General features: G+C 40.3%; 1 protein-coding gene across 4 annotated transcripts in view; it reads left to right on the plus strand.

Moving 5' to 3' along the window:
- NCKAP5 (NCK associated protein 5) overlaps nucleotides 1-17,671 on the plus strand; it is an 811,098-nt gene that overhangs the window by 628,877 nt on the left and 164,550 nt on the right. The window lies entirely within an intron of this gene.

Here is a 17,671-nt window from a genome sequence, read left to right on the forward strand (position 1 = left end):
CTGTGTATTGTTGTTGTGGTTGTGGTTGAGTGGGTTCTTGGCCCCATCTGTGTGCATTTATTTTCCCTTTTCTGTATTTTTATTAACCGAGGGCAAATCCAGTTCTTGTTAAACCACCTTGACATGTTCAATATGCATATGCAATAAGCCTCTCTGTCGGGGATGCTTTGATTGAGAGTTCCTGCATGGCAGGGGGTTGGACTGGATGGCCCTTGCGTTCTTCCGACTCTATAATTTTATGATTCTATTAAATTTGCAAGAACCCATGGTAAATAAAGCCATGTGAAATGCTCAAATGCGCTGTCATGTGTGTTTTGGAATGGGGGAGGGGGGGTTGGCCAGAAAGGGAAGTACATTTCTGCCATCTGTCTAGGAATAATGCCAAAATGTCCTCCATTTTGATCATGCCTAAAAAAAGCAGCAACTTTTTTTGCATGGTCTCCATTTTAAAAAATATATCCTACATTTGGAAAATGTCCTACATCTGTCCTACATTTGTCCCGGTTTGGAGACAAATTTTTTGGCTTCGGCCCCCCAGTTGTCTGAGGGACAGCAGCCCGGCCCTGAGCTCAAAAAGGTTGCCTACCCCTGCCTTAATATAACCCGTAAAAAACCTAGTTCCATCTGATGCCTTGGTTTCAAATCGGATTGGGACAGGAAAGAAGTGGCACTAAAAGGGGTGGGTTTTTTATGGGAAGAGAAGGCTTTCACATTGGACTGTGCAGGGAAAGCAGTGGAGTTAAAAGAGTTGTTTCTTTGATGGGAAGAGAAGGCTTTAAAATCAGGTTGGGGAGGAAAAGGAAGTGGTGTAAAATGGGGTGTTTGATGTGAAGGGAAGGCTTTCACTTCAGGTTGAGAAGGGAAGGAAGTGGAGCTAAAAGGGGTATTTCTTTGATGGGAAGAGAAGGCTTTCACATTGGACTGGGAATGTAAAGAAGTGAAGTTAAATTGGGTCTTTTTTGACGGGAAGAGAAGGCTTTCACATTGGACTGGGAATGGAAAGAAGTGGAGTTAAATTGGGTCTTTTTTGATGGGAAGAGAGGAGTTCAAATTGGATTGGGAACACCCCCCCTCTTCTCTCTCTCTCTCTCTCTCTCTCACACACACACACACACACACACACACACTCCTGCCTGCAGGCACAAAGAGTGGGGTATCATAGCTGTGCTCATTTCAGCACCTTTCTAACCAGTGAAAGGTCTGGAAACCATGTCCTATGAGGAACAACTTAAGGAGCTGGGGATGTTTAGCCTGGAGAAGAGAAGGTTAAGAGGTGATATGATAGCCCTGTTTAAATACTTGAAGGGATGTCATACTGAGGAGGGAGCTGACTTGTTTTCAACTGTTCCAGAGACTAGGACCCGGAGCAATGGATGCAAGCTACAGGAAAAGAGATTCCACCTCAACATTAAGAGGAACTTCCTGAGAGTAAGGGCTGTTTGACAGTGGAAGACACTCCCTCAGAGTGTAGTGGAGTCTCCTTCCTTGGAGGTCTTTCGGCAGAGGCTGGATGGCCATCTATTGGGGATGCTTTGATTGAGAGTTCCTGCATGGCAGGGAGTTGGACTGGATGGCCCTTGTGGTCTCTTCCAACTCTATGATTCTATGATTCAGTATTAATGTGTTGATCCTTATATAAGTCGATTCTGGATTTTAGGGTCAGTTTTGGGGCATATATTTCTCAACTTACAGTCAAGTATATAAGGTAGTTTTATTTTTAATTTTATTTTTTTTTTAATTTATTGTATTTATACCCTGCTCTTCAGAAATGTTCCCAGCACATGGCAAAGTGTTGACTCACCAATCAGCAATCAATGAAATGGGTCTACTCTAGTTGGTAATAACAGACAGTATGCCAGCCAGTGTAGGTCAAAATCTGATTAACAAGTGTGAAACACATCCCTTTGTAAAATATACATTAGAGGGAGGAGAGGCAGGCAGGCAGGCAGGCCAGTTGGCCATCTGACCAATGTATCCCATCCAAATTTTAATTTGGAGGATTAAAACAGAGCCATAAGTACAGTACTTCCCTCAAGATGTTCTTGCAAATATCAAAAAAGCATTTCTTTCTTCATGTTAGTTATAAATCGTCTCTTTCCTGCATCTAAAAGCCAAATTTGCAGGTTCATCTAACCTAGCTGTAGATTAGATGAAATCTACTCAGCCTGGCTGTTATTAGTTAGGGGAGAAAACCGCCCATGGATGCCACTAGGAACTTCCCTCCTGGGGGTAATACCAACTCTGTAGGTAGAAGAAGGCATTAACTGTGATCAGAAACATAGGAGAAGTCACTTTCCCAAAGCAGTATGTTCTATGTTATGTTATGTTGTGTTATTTATTCCATTTTCTCCCATATGGGACCCAAAGCAAAGTTACTAATAACCCATTCAGCTTCATGTACTAGTGTTCTCATTTACCCTTTCTTCTGTTTAATGCAATCATCCCCAGGAGGGATATGCTAGAGTACAACACACACACCACATTCTCAGACATTCTAGGGGTGATAGGTGATATAGTCAACATGTCTACAGGACATGTGCCTGATTGACTGTACAAACCGACATACTTATATAAGTTTTTAAACCTCATCTTAGAATTGCTGTAGCATTGTCAAAAGCTGTTAACTATGTGAATACTATTTTATGTTGTAATATAATCATGCACTACCTATCTTTCAAGATATGTGTATAAATGTTCACTTATTTTTCAGAGTCTCAAGAAATTCTGTTTAGATCTGTGGCCATTTTTATTTCTGTCTCAGTGCTGTAGGAAACCTTTTGCTTCTCCCATTATAAAGTGATAAAGCAGCATTTGATAGCAACAGCTTGTGTGATAAAATGATCATGGCAGCAGTGAGAAAGAATCTAATAAGGGAATTGATCTGCAGATTCCAATTCTGTAAGGGCCAACATCGATCAACATAAATGTCAATAACGGGATCGTATTGAGGTCTGCCTAATTTCTTTAGATGATTTTTGGTTCTAGTGACAGACTCAAGAAGTAGATGTGAAAAGTTTAAAACTGTAAGACACACAGAGAGACAAAGACATAAAGGCAAAAGATAGATTGTGCTTTGAGTCATGTATTTCTGGGGATATTGACACTAAGTTTACATTTTGTTCTGCACAATGAATTATGTATAATCAAAAACAGTGATGCAGAGGTGTTGCTGCTGGCACTTTAAACATTACTATGCTACTGCTTCAGAAGCCTTGAGGTTACTTCTTTTGGCATGTCAGAATTAGGAAAGATAGCCATGCCTTGTGGTGTTAAAGCCCAAATATTTTGTGTGAGACCAGTCATAAAAGATTAATGGTGTAGTTCTTCCTTGTCACAAAAGTTTGAAATATAAAATAGTTTTGTGAAATGATTCTGACCACCAATATAAGGGTGAAGACTGTGAAACCATGTGAGGAATCTAAAAGATAAGGTGTCATAATATATAAGTGTCCTTTGTTATATTGCTCAGCCTTTTGTTGCCCATTTCTTTTGTGTGCTGCTGGTTCCTTAACTTACCTTTGATTGAGGAGCATGTTGTTGTTGTTGTTGTTGTTGTTGTTGTTGTTGTTGTTGTTGTGATCGTATTTTCAGCTATTTTTGGATCACTATGGAGTTAATTTTCATAAAGACTACATTCCTTTTGGTATGCAACAAATGACCACACAAAGTCAATATTTATACTTAAGATTCTGTTGATAGATTATGTCAGCACTTTAAAGAAGCATATTGAGTGAAAGGCAGTAAATTCTTTTTATTTTCCCCTCCACCAATGAAGTAGATGTCTATTCAGAGAAGAGATTGTTATTCATTGTTCTATCTGACAAGGATGATTTTAGGACATATCGAACATAAAAATCAATATAAACCCAATGTCTCCTACTATGTTGAGGTATCATCAGGCATTGCCATCTATGTGCTTCCTATCCCCAGCATTGATATGCCCAGATGTTGTGCCCTGTTCACCCTCTGGATCTCAGCACACAAGGCACATGGGTAAAGAAGAATGAACAGAAGTGTGTATGCTTCTCCATCATCACAGCTTGGTCTCTTTTCCTTTTTAGTCAAAAGGAATGCCATCAATATGCATTTTTGCCATTTATTACACACACACACACACACACACACACACACGATGAAATCTCTGTAGAAAGGCGCCATTGGTAGAAATGTAAGATGCTAAATTGTACATGGTGTTAAGGTATCACTAATTCCCTAACCTAGATATGTAGCAAGTAGCATATAGAAAACTTTCAGTTGCATTAAAATGCCTTTGGTCAATGCAGTTTAATTGTGAACAGAATGACTAGAAGGACCTTGACCACGTAGAAGAACATTACTAAAGAATGTAGTGGTTGGTTTGTTTAATACTGTGTTGAGCCTCTATTTTGCTTCCACTTTCAGCCACTTTTAAAAATCACAGGAGTACTAAAGGGATCTAGCGTGGAAGCAACCTCTCCCCTCCCTCCACCTCACTACAGATAGTGTCATAGGCTTTAGGAATATTGGGGAAATGGCTGTGTCTTTCCTGTCTTTTTTTGTAGGCAGTCTTTTCCCTGTAGTAATGGAGGCTTTGCTTGAAATTCTAAGGGGCCCTGGTTTGGTTCCCAAGCTGTACTCCACAGAGTTCTGCTAGCATTGGAGGAAGGGCACTGGCATTAATTCTTTCCCACCCTTCTTTCCATCTGTAACCTTCACTGCCCTTTACAAAGCTGTTCTGAAGGGTTGTGGAAACCTCTGGAACTGCATAGAAGGTGACATTCCAGTTCCAAGAGGAAGATAAATCAGGAATCATGGTCCCTAGTCCTGTTCCAGGGATTTGAAAGTTGGTTGTTTTCTGGTGGCAAAATGAAGGCAGTCCAGACTGAGACAAGTAAGACCAAAACATGAATGATATATCCAAATAGGGCAAATCTAAACACAGGGTTGAGAGACAGTCTAGGTCATAAAAAAGAAGGCCCATAGAGCAAGGGACAGGTGGACAGGGTGAATGTGAGCTGGATCTAGAACAGGTACAAAGACATTTCACCTTCTCTGCCTAATTCTTGAATTCTCAGAAACATCAAAGCCTCAGCTATGGTCACTGCAGACACTCAGAAATAAGCCCTGTTTGTGAGGAAGGTCTTTCTCGCAAGAAATGTTTTAATCATAAAGTGTCTTCCTTTGCAACTGGATACAGTACTGCTTCAGGCATCTATGAGTTTAGCTTGTGTCTTTGTAACCCAATGTTCTGTGGAGCTAGGAAAACCCACCTCTGAGGACACATGACCTGGAGTGGTCTGCTGTTCTCTCAGCTCAGACTTCATTTTTAGACAGTTTGATCTAGGACAGTCCAAACCATCTTCCAAAGAGGTCTCTTGAGTGAGGATATGATGCCCCCACTTTTTCCAGAGCCGCTGCTGAATCCCATTTCCCTCTGCAAATACTGTTCTGTTTATGAAGTCTGTATTTCATTGATTGCATTTTAAAACACAACCAGTGAAGGGATTTTCCATATTTAAAAAGCTTTTGTTACTAAATAATTATTTTATAGGGCTCACATTACCCCTGTACTAACCGTATACTTAGAGTGAGCATGCATTATATATGGCCACCAGGACTATAAAGCCACTTATATGATATATATGATATATATGGTGGTGATTATGTGTTACTTTTCAGCTACAGCCTCACATAAAGATATGCATGTGGCCAGGACTGTGGAGTTTCCAGCTAGGCAAGGGCAAATACACCAACCTGGCCTTTGACTTTTAACAAAGTTTCTCCTCACTAGAATTTCAGTTTCCACTTAGGCCTCTGATCTCATGGATACAAGCCCAGAGCATGTATTCTCAAAGGCTACATTGCTGGCCCTAATGAGTTAACTCACTTTGTAAATTGGCATGTCGTATTTTTTTAAAAAATGTTATCCATACAAAAGCAAGTTTTATCTGCATAACAGTTGTTCCAGCAGTTGTCCAATTTACTGCTGTTATAAGAAGAATGAGCTCCCTGCATTTCTTTAAACCACCAAAAAAAGCTATAAAATCTCAGGATCAGTGGGATTACTTTGCGTTTTTCTGAGTATCTTTTTATTTAAAGCAGTTCATAAACATTAATAAAACTTTGTGGGAGGAATTGAGGAAAGGAATAATTTTAGGCTTATACTGCGGGAAAGAAAACATTGGAAGAATAGAGGAAGATTATGTTGTTTATGTTTATGCTCAGAATATCTGCTTAAAGCTGCACAATTTGCACTGTAGGACACTTATGAATTTGTGTATTGCAACCTTCCAAGCACTTTGAATTCTCATTCGCTGTTCTTCATATGCTGAAGTGGCTTGATTATACCAAATATAACAAGCATGTGAAAGCTGAAGCAGGCTCTCTAAGTCATTGTTTAATATTTTGTGGTGGATTTGCCTTGTTAACAGGATTTTCTGATGTAGTTGTAACTCCCTAATCTGCCATACAAATGTTTGTAATATCATCTCCTTGTTCTTTGTCTTGGATCTTGTCAGTTAAGTCTCAGTAAACCCGCCTGGAGGATTTGCCTGCAAAACTGGGAAGTATCTCTTAATGCAAAGTTTGCATTTAAATGCTGGAGTTTGGCGTGGCTTTTTGGTGGGATTTCTTCAATTTTTTTCCCATTTTTCTTTGGAAGATACAACTTTAACTCTTAAAACAAATGTTACCCTAGCAACAGTAGAGGGGAAAAAACTAAATAAAGCAAAGTCAAACTTATCCTGGAAAGTATTTTGCTGTTCTAATAGAAAATGCGGGTGGAGGGTTGAGCTGATTAATTCAGCATAAAGGCAAGAAGCTGCTTTTTAGAAAAGATGAGGCTTACTTTAACTGCTTGTAGCTAATCCTTTAATATTTGTTTTATGCATACATCTTCCTGCTGTTAACACTAAAACAAAATTATATGTTTTTAGTTTCCTACCTCAAATTTTACGCAGCTATCAGCAACACTAATAAATAAGCTTCCCACTAGTTTTCCTCCATACTATCAAGAAACATTGCATCTCTTGCTATTTATTTTTTAAAAAGAAATCACCTTTGGGGGACAAAAAGTTATTTTAAAGAATTGTAATAAGCAAACTGTTTGGAAACTATCAAGGAAGAAGATCATTTTATGCTACTGAAAAAAAGAATTTAGGATGGTGCCTAATACAGTGGCTATGGAAATATCATAACCTGTTGCAGAATGTTGTGACCTAATTCAGAGCATCATACTTTACCCTGTGAGTGGGAAATGTGTGTTCCTTCAATTGCTTTTGGTCTACAACTCTCATTGACAGCCAAGCCAAGACAAAAGGATTGTGGGATCTGGATGGCTATGGTTTCCCACTCCAATTCTAGCCTAACGTGTGAGTTATCACTGCTCTACTTCAACACCTTAAAAAAACTAGGTTGGGCAGCACTTTTACAGATGGGAAATAATATCCATTATGATGTTGTTGTTAACTACCCTCAGATCTATCTTGACCCTGTGGATGAAACTATCGTCCACTACTTTAGTTAGTTCTTGCAGATTCATACCCATGACGTCCTTAATTGAGTCCATCTATTTAGAGTGTGGTCTTCCTCTCTTTTTCTTTCCCTCCACTTTTCCTAGCATTGTTATATTTTCTAATGAGTTGTGTCTTCTCATGACGTGGCCAAAGTACAACAGGCTCAGTTTATTCATCTTGACTTCCAAGGAGGTCTCAGGCCTGATTTGTTTAGGACCCATTTATTTGTTGCTGTTGTTGTTTTGGCTGTCCACAATATCCTCAACACTCTTCTCCAGCATCATAACTCGAAATAATTTATTTTCTTTTTATCCATTTACTTATTTGTCTAGCTCTTGCTTCCATACATGATGATAGGAAATACAATGGGTTGTACAATTCTAACTTTCGTGCTTAGTTTTGTATCTTTGCTCTTTAGGACCTTTTCTAGTTCTTTCATAGCTGCCCTCCCCATTCTTATTCTTATTCTGATTTCTTGGCTGCAGTTCCCATTCTGATTTATGTTTGCTCCAAGGTATAGGAATTCTTTTACTATTTCTACCATATATACTCATCTATAAAACTAAAATTTATGCCCCAAAATTGACCCCAAAATCCCAAGTAGACATTTATGGGTCACTATGGAAATGTGATATCTGCTCTTTCAGATTTTTCCATAGGGTGCAGAGAGGAGTTTAGCAAGAAAGAGCCAAGTGGGTAATTGACTGATATTGATGTTTGTTTAAGAGTCCTCCTCCCCCCAGCCTGCCTAGGCTGAAATAAAATACCCATACACACGCTAAAGGAGCCTTCAAGTTTTACCCTCAACCTATCCATGGGTCATGGCAAAATCCATACTTTAGGCCCCAAAACTTGACTTTGGCCCATTACAGACCGCCCAAAAGGGGCGGTCTTGGGCCGCTGCCAGTTGCAGCGTGGAGGAGCCGCAGCAGCTAAACCGCGCGACTCCTCCGCGCTGCAAAAAAGGAGTGCAGAAATTGCACTCCTTCCGGCAACCCAGAAGAGCCGCCGCAAGTGCCAAAGCGCGCACTCGCGACGGCTCTTCCAGGTTTAGACGCCTGGACGCTGTGCGTCCGTTACGTCAAGATGGCCGCGCCCGTCTGTATAGGGCGCCGCCATCTTGCCATACGGAATACGCACGAGGGGCAAGGCACGTCCAGAAGCGCCACCCCTCACGCATATTCCTGGCGCAACGACGGCGCCGCTTAGGCCCGTCTGTAAGGCGCCTTAGACTTATACATGAGATTTACTTATAGTTGAGTATGTACGGTAATGCTTCAATATGCAGAGAAAATACTGTCGTTCATCATCTAGAGCAATCACAGGCATGGAATCACATTTATTTTAACCAATTAATTTCTGTCCCTGTTTTGTGAATATGTGTGACCTTCTAGATACAGTGGCATGTAGTCATTGTACTGCACTTGGACCTGTGCCACAATAGGTTTTAAGAACACTCTTTTGGAACTAATCCTTGCGTTCCACCTGTTCTGACATGGAAAGGTCAAAATAAGCCAACCTGATGAAGACAGGTTTCTGCAAGTGTTGATTGAACTGTCCACACTTGTGTGATATATTTCTCTGCTATAATGTGTCAAAAGATTATCTATGCTGGCTGAGGAGCCTGATTCACACCTATGATATTTGATTTTCCCATTCTTCTTTTAAAGAAAGATCTTGTCTCCTGAAATGCTTAATAAACCACAGTGTAGTAAATTGCACATGCACAAAATACATTTTAAAAAAAAAAAGGGGGGGGGAGATAATTAAAATGGGTTTTAAATGAAGGACATAGTTTGGAAGGAATTGTGTGTGTTACATCTAGAAAGAAAGATATTAAAGACTAGATATTTATGTTGTTAGATATTTGAACAGCTACTATAGAGATGAAAATGAAGATGGTAGTGATAATGAAAATCAGATGTCTTCGACTTAAATAAAGCAATGAGTTTTGGAAATACTATACATCATAGCTAGCTATCTAGAAAAAAAAACTGAATCTCCCTCTTTTGTGGCCACCATTATTAATATCTATAAATAGTTTTAAAATTGTACTTATACCAAAAGAGACTGGAGATCAGCTTGATCTAAAAGGTATTAACTTATATATTAACTTGAGCCAGTGTGGTGTAGTGGTTTGAACATAGGATTTGGACTTTGGAGATTGGGATTCGATTCCCCACATGGCCATGGAAAGTTGCTGGGTGGCCTTGGACAAGTCACACACTCCTGGCTCCAAAAACCCCCATGATAGGTTTGCCTTAGGGTTGCAATAACATCGGAAATGACTTGAAGGCACACAGCAACAACAATTTATTAACTTTATTCCTATTTAGTAGTACAGATGGTTGCCATTAAAGAAGAAAGAGGAAAATCAGCTTTTATCAAAAGTATTGTTTCACTATTATATTTATTTATTCTTAGGCCTGAACTCAACTTTTTCTTAGTGCAACTTTGAATTGTGCTAGTGTTTTATTTTGACTTTTCTTTCTCTTTTTTCCCTTACTTATGTTATATTTAACAAAACCCAGTGGGATATAAAGGTCTTATTTGAACTATTTCTGTGCAGCCAATAAAAGAAGGATGTGCATTCTTCCCCTAGAAGAAGAATTACTAGAGCAGAAAGTGTTATATCTTTCTTAGTTTCATCTTTCATTATCAGACTGAAGAGGGTAGTTGTGGAACTCTTACAAGGCAAATGCCTATGTTTGTTTTTAAGGGTATTAGGAGAATGTAAACTCAAGGTAAAGTCTTTGCAAAAAGCAAAAACAAATGATAATAGAACATGAAATTTCAATGAGATCTCCAGAACTGGCAGTCTATTAAACCATTGCTACCGGGCAAGTCTGGGTCAAGTGTCTCTTGCAAAAGTGTATGCCTGTAGGAACTGTTCAGGTCTTGCAGTCTGGTTTTCATAAATGTGCTAAAGCAGTGTCTGGGATTTGACAAAAAACATATAAATATTTGTTACTGGCCCAGGATGACTTTCAGAACATGATTTTCATTGCTGGAAGATTGATTCTTGATGTAGAGATGAGTCATTTCTGTAGTGACTGCAGTGATAAGCTATGACAGTTGGGAAAGGGTTCAGTACCAGGCCAGGTTATAGAACAAGGCTGGTGGTTGGAGATACAGGGGATTGGGGAGACGGTTGAACAAGAGGCACAGTTTGGGAAAACTGATGAAATCTCCAGGCAGAGTAAATGAAGCTGTTAGCTGCTGTTTTGTTTCTGTAGCTCTTGTTATTGTTGTTTAATTATTATTAAATAACCATTTCTGTTGTTCCAGAGCATTCCATGGCAATTCTCAATTCCTAACACCACCAGTAACATTTTGTTCTCTCCCAGAGGATGTTCCCCTGAGTAAATTTTCCCTAGCATAAACTGCAGCGAAAACAAAACAAACAAAACATTAAAAAAAAGATTCATACTTGTGATTCATATGGATTCTGTGGTAAGTCCTTCTTCTCCTCTTTGCTCAGTGAGAGGCAGGGATACACACAGATGGTTCCTTGTGGCAAAATAAGATTTTTAGAACTCTGTTTCTCAAAAAAGTAGAGAAAAGCATCAGTGTCCATGCATATCTCAGAAAACTGAGAGCCAGTCATGCACCAAGAGATTTACAGTGCCATAGGATCTGAAAAATTACTAGCCAACTGCCTCCAGTGTCATACACCTTCCTCTCCCACTCCCTGCTTCTACATGGATTAGAAAGGATCCAAGTACGTACGAAACCAGTGTCAAGAAGCCCCAACTGGTAATAATCAAAGCTTCCCTGTTGCCCTCTGTTGCAAAAGCTTTGCAGTTATCTGAAAGATCCTAAAGAAAGGAGACTGAGGCCCCATTCTCACTTGCCCATTTGCTCTGGATAGAACTGGGTAGCCCCTGTAACAATGAACAGTGACCAAATTATCAATGGGGAATTTAATTAGCTCAATGTCACGAGAGGAGGCCTGTTACTATACCTCAGATGGGATCGCCCATTCGATCTGTATACCAGGAACTAGAAATCCAGAAATGAGGCAGAAGCTCTAAGTACAATCAATGTCTCTTTTATTGGAAACAAGGATTCAAACATACAGGCACATACGCTCATACATTCATACAAGACTCAGGAAATAACGTAGTAAATGTGGGATAGATATTAGGCTTTCTAATGGAGATACTCACCTGATGTAGAAGTTGGTGTGTCCAATTTGTGTGTGTGGGTTTGCAGGTCTGGTTTAGCAGACAAGTCAGAGAGAGAGAGACTGATTTTAAATTGACATAGCTCTTGGCTGCCAGCAGTGAGAGAGGCTACCAGCAGTGAATGGCTGGCCACAGTGAATGGCTAGCTGGCCCCCTCCCTAAATTTAGGAGACCTTTTTAAGGGTTTAACAGGGTCTCTAGACAAAGGGTAATCAAAGGAAACTGTTTGAAATGTATTTCACATCTTAACCAAATGTTTTGATCTAACCCAAATGTTTCTGCCAGAGTAGGGACCCAAATGGCTACACAAATACCATTCCTTTGATTCAAATGGTTCCCCCTCAATCACAAAGAGAGACACTTCCTTAAGACATATGATAGCATCTTTCCTGATAGCACTTAGCAGCTCCTTGCATGATCTCATCAAAGCTGGGAAAGGAAATTCGTTTACATATCAAAACCCATGGCTTCCCCTTGTTTTCAGTGGGAACCTGTTCTTTTCAGATCACATGCTAGGGCCATATAGCTACTCAGGTCAAGATGCACTTTTGATATCAAGATGCAGGCCAAAGATTATAATTTAGATATATTAAAAAGGTGTAGATCAATGCCTATCACCCCCATACCGAATCATCTCAGTTACAAGTGCCCACTACCCTTTACCTTGATTGGGGCAGTTTGCCCATCTGAAGTTCACATTTGCAGTACCGCTTTAAAATGGAGCCTCCCCTGTTGTCAATCATATTCACTTCCGCTTTTGTCAAAGGTGACATATCCTACAGCCATTGGCCAACCGAATGGGTGCTTTCCCCCCTCCTTTTTAAAAAAAACTGGCGGTAGTGTGGGCATATTCTGTCAACTTGTCATATTTAAAAACCTCCAGGTATGTGTGTGTGTTTGGATCATTACAGATTATGGAAACCATAAAACGACCCCATCCTGGGGTTTTCTTGGCAAGATTGGTTCCAAGGAGATTTGCCATTGCCTTTACCCTGAGGCTGAGAGAGTGTGACTCCCCCAAAGTCATGGGTTTCCACAGCCTTCCCTCAGAATGCCAGCCTCTAGCTTCCCCTTCGCTTCCAACCCAGTATTTCCTCCTCTTTGGAACCTCTTTCCTTCCCTTCGCTTCCAGCCCAATGCCACCTCCGAAGCCCTTGCCTCCCCTCCAGACGCCATCCTCTTCCCTTCCCTTCCAGTCCAAAGCATTCTCATAATCTATCACAATAACAACAACAACAACAAATGTTGCTTGCAAGGGAGGCCACCTGAATGCCATCTCTGCATCCTCTTTCTTTGCTTTCCCTCCAATTGCCACCCCAGAATGCCTTACATACACATATACATATGTAGCAAAAGCATTCACACATTGTATCAATTTTCCAAATTTAAAAGGAACACAAGCATTTGCATGTTCTGTCACACACACAAATTTTTTTTTTAAAAAAATGCCACTTGGAAAGTGACATGCCGTGTCGGCAGCAAGCAAACAAAAGGGAAATGTAGCACAAGCAGACACATTCTATCAATGTGTACCAATCTGTAGAACAAACATTTGCATAATCCGTCAAACATAAAATTACAAGAGAGAGAGAGAGAGAGAGAGAGAGAGAGAAAGCTGCCTGCGAGAGGGGAAACATGTTCCACCCTCTGCCCTCCCTCTGACCTAAATCCCTCCCCTGAACTTGACCCGATCATAATCGGGGCCAAGTTCACATTTGCCGACAGCAGGGAAGAAATGGGTTTTTCTAAAAGACTTGGAAAATAATCCACTTTCAGAAAAAATGCTCTAAGGGGGATTTGCCCCGGATTGGGTGTGCAAAACCCTAATTCTGATATGTTTAAACCGGTGCCAATGGGAACATCTGACTTTTGATCCAGGTTACAATTCAGTACAAAAGGTAGTCTGAATGACCCCTGAGAGAGCAAAGGTTTCTGAGGGCTTGAAGCATCTTGCTGTGTTGAGCACCTTTCTCTGGGGATCTGATCTAAGTTAGCTGATAAATTACCTTGCAGGAATCCACCTGATGCTTCTGCTCATAATAGTTCATTATTCTTAGCTGCAGCTGAAGAATTGTACACTCGTCCCTCCACCTTGGTGGCTTTGACTTTTGTGGATTTGATTATTCACAGATTTTATTAATATGTTATCTCTAAGAATATCTAGGTCCTCCAGCACAATTCTGTGGCCAACTTTAACCAAAAGTCACACTGAAGGACCCAGAGATTCCTAGAGAGAACACTCCAGTAGGCATTTGTAGCTTCCCCAACACAATTCTATGGAAACTAACAGAAACTTCATGTTAAGGGGAGATTCACTCTCCCTGAATGATTCAGTAATGCTAGAGGTAGCCAATGATTCCCTGAAGCTGAGGAAGTGTGCCAGGCATTCATACACGCGCACTTCCTCAACAATCCAGGGACGACTGAGAGACGGTAAGCCCTAGTGCAGAGGTAGGCAACCTGCGGCCCGCGAGCCGGATGCGGCCCGGCAAGGCCTTGGGACCGGCCCCAGCCTGGTCCTGCCGCTGATTGCCGCCGGAGCCTTTGGCCTCTCGCGTGAGGGCATGGGGCCTTTGACCTATCAGGAGGAGGCGGGCAAGGGGGGGGCAAGCGGCAGGCAAGGGGGGCAATTGTCTATAGAAGCCTCCGAAACATGCATTTATATTAACATTTTTTAAAAAATCAGTAAATTTTTTTGCGTGTCCTCCATTTTTTAAAAAGTGTCCTCCATTTGAAAATTTTGTCCTACATTTGTCCCGGTTTATTTATTTAATTATTTTTTTTCAAAAAAATTATTTAATTATTTATTCTTTGGCTTCGGCCCCCCAGTTGTCTGAGGGACAGCAACCCGGCCCCCGGCTCAAAAAGGTTGCCTATCCCTGCCCTAGTGTGATAATCTTTGTTCTCTCAGGTAAAAACATAGTGGTTTTGTTATTTGTGGTTTTTCTACACTCACAGGGGTCCTGTGCCCCTAACCCCAGTAGGGATGAGTGTAAAACACAGAGTGGGATTATATCAAATTTAGCACTGGTATAAGAAACCCGCAGAGAGGCATGCTTTGTTGTCCTGCAGTTTCCTTCTTGTTCTTGTAAATGCCTTTCTGTTGTTACATTTAGGATGGGAAAGAATGGCATGCCTAATATGCCTGTCACCAGACATTCTGTAAATGACATCTTTAAAATAGTTCATTGAACTGAAGAGAACTGCTTATTCATTATAGAAGTATCCTATTTTATTCTTTTGCTCTACCCAGAAAAGCAGTGGCTAGGAGCTTAAGTTGGATATCCAGACATGGTATAGAGCTCGGCTACCTACCTTTTGTACTCTCCTGTGTCCCGTTGCCACAACTACTCTTGAAGATTAGAATTACTTTTAGATTTTTTTTCTGAGTTATGGCAGGAACAAAAGGACAATAACAGGAAAGAGGAATGATGAATCAACAACCAGTACATTTGCACCTTCTGGTCCAAGGATTCCTTGAAGCTGTTAACCAAAGAGAATATATCCAGAAATAGTCTTCTGTATTGCAGGCATCCCTTACTGGTTATCCAACTGTGTCCCCTTTGGGATTTCTGTCAGTTAGGGCCAGGCTACACAAACACACACACACACCTCTGTCTGACAACCTTATAGCAAGGGTGTGTCCATATAGCATTTTGCTATCACTTTAACTGATATGGTTACATCCTTTGGAATCATGGGATCTGTAGTTCCGTGAAGTATTCAGAAATCTCTGCCAGAGACCCTTAGTTCAAGAGATTCTGTGTATACAGATTACAAATTTCAGGATTCCACTGGATGGAGCCATGACATTTAAAGAGGTATCAAACTGCTATAATTATGCAGAGTTGGGAAAATGTTTTTTGTTGTTGCTTAAACCAGCTTTTTTGTTTACACCAGTTTTTTATATGCTAATATAATAATAAAAAAATGCTGCCTATTATGTTAACACTGTGAAACATTGTTTTATGCATTAGAAAGCTTGATCAACCTGCTTTCTAACATAAAGAAACCAAAATTTGATATGATTTACATCTTTCTATGTATGAAGCTTTGGGAATTATATTGAAAAGTTGGTAGACTATATATAAGAGCACAGAACTACCCCAAATAGGACTACATCTGAACATTAAGTAGCAAAATGAAGTACAGATGTTATGGCCACTAGTTTAATAATAATTGGGGTTTTTAAGTACTCTTTTAAAGCAAGTTGTTTTGGTTGAACTTATGTTCATTGAAGGATTTGTTTCCGAGTGGCATTTCTTGCACAATAAAATCAAGTGATAAAAAAGAAGCAACTGACACTGGATATTGGCTTAACAATGAACAAAAAACAATAAACTTCTTATTTGTTTGATCCTGGCTGTTTGTTTGTACCCCTCAAGCTCCCCAGACCATCTTCTTTCTTCCCTGCACTGAAAAGTGAATTGTCTGTCTTGGTGGCCTCTTGGATTGGGCAATTCAACAGCTAACTAGGTTGCAGGGCTCCACTGAACTCTTTAACAACAATTTAAAAACAAAACAAAACCCAGAAATGGTTTCATAATCAAAAGTGGACTTTGAGCTACTTTTTAATATATTTTTGGAAGTCTGTGAGGTCCCCAGAGGGTTCCAAACTAGCTCTTAGTTTTGCTGCAGATGCCCATCCTATTGTAGATAAATGATCCCTTTCTCTTATATTATAGGAAGTAAAATACATTTAATAGCATGTAAATATATTATTGGGGACACCTGGCTTGAGAACTGTATATATGAAAAAAATCTAGAGATCTTAGTAAACTACAAATAAATATGAGGCATTGCTGTGATCAAATGGCACAAAAGAAGAAAGAGAATGAGAAAATAGCCACTATTGCAATTCTGTGATAAATGAACAGAAGAACAATGTCCAGATTAGGAGGCATAACAGTAGCACTCTCTTTGGATTGGTCAGACCTCACCTGGAATGTCCAGTACACTTATACCTGTTCTGTGTCCCGTTCTGGGTATCAGAGTGTATTAAGAACACTAACAAGCTGGAAACTATCTTGTGAAAGCCTTATGATGACAATTGAAAAGGTTGATTATGCTACCATTAGTGAAGAGAAGATGGTAGACCTTATTGGATATTTGAAAGATTTTCATGTGGAAGATGAACAGATAATATCTTGTCTTGCTTGAAAGTATAAGACCAAGAGCAGTGGCTTCAAATTAGAAAAAAAAGGAAGAATTTCTTCACAGTAGGAGCTGTTTAACAGCGAAATAGTCCACCATGGAAGGTGGTAAGCCTTCACTTGAGGTATTTAAAGAGAGGCTAGATGGCTGTCTCTCAAGGGTCCCTTAGCTGTGGATTCCTGCACTCACAGGCATTTGGACTGTATGACCATCCCTGTGATTCTGAATATAGCAGCGATCATACAAACACGTTCTTGCTGTCTTATGTTTGATGTGCTGTGTACATACGTTTGTGGCTGGTAGTTCAGGACAGCAGACTTCTCCATTTGCCAAATATATGTGTGATGGCAGAAGTCTAATATCTGTAATTGTCTATCTGTCTGAGTACTCTCAGTGATTGAAATCTTTATTACAAATACCATTTTTATTTTATTTCCTATGTTGCTTCTTTCAGAGCAAGGTCATTTGAGTGATTAATGTTTTGTAGAGACTATTGACCAAGCACCTCGGTAGTACTTTCACTAGTAAAAGTTCACTAGGTGATTTGAGCCTTTTATCTTTCTTTTCTTTTTCTATTTGCATTTTCTTTTTCTATATGTTTCGCTGCTACCATTTTTGGGTAAGGTGATCGAGAGGGCGGTTGCAATCCAGCTTCAGGCGGTCTTGGATGAAACGGATTATCTGGAACCATTTCAAACTGGCTTCCGGGCGGGTTACGGGGTTGAGACGGCCATGGTCGCCTTGGTCGATGATCTCCGTCTGGGCATCGACAGGGGAAGCGTGTCCCTGCTGGTGCTCTTGGACATCTCAGCGGCTTTCGATACCATAGACCATGGT

Source organism: Sceloporus undulatus, chromosome 1 (assembly GCF_019175285.1).
Source record: "Sceloporus undulatus isolate JIND9_A2432 ecotype Alabama chromosome 1, SceUnd_v1.1, whole genome shotgun sequence".
Classification (NCBI taxonomy): domain Eukaryota; kingdom Metazoa; phylum Chordata; class Lepidosauria; order Squamata; family Phrynosomatidae; genus Sceloporus; species Sceloporus undulatus.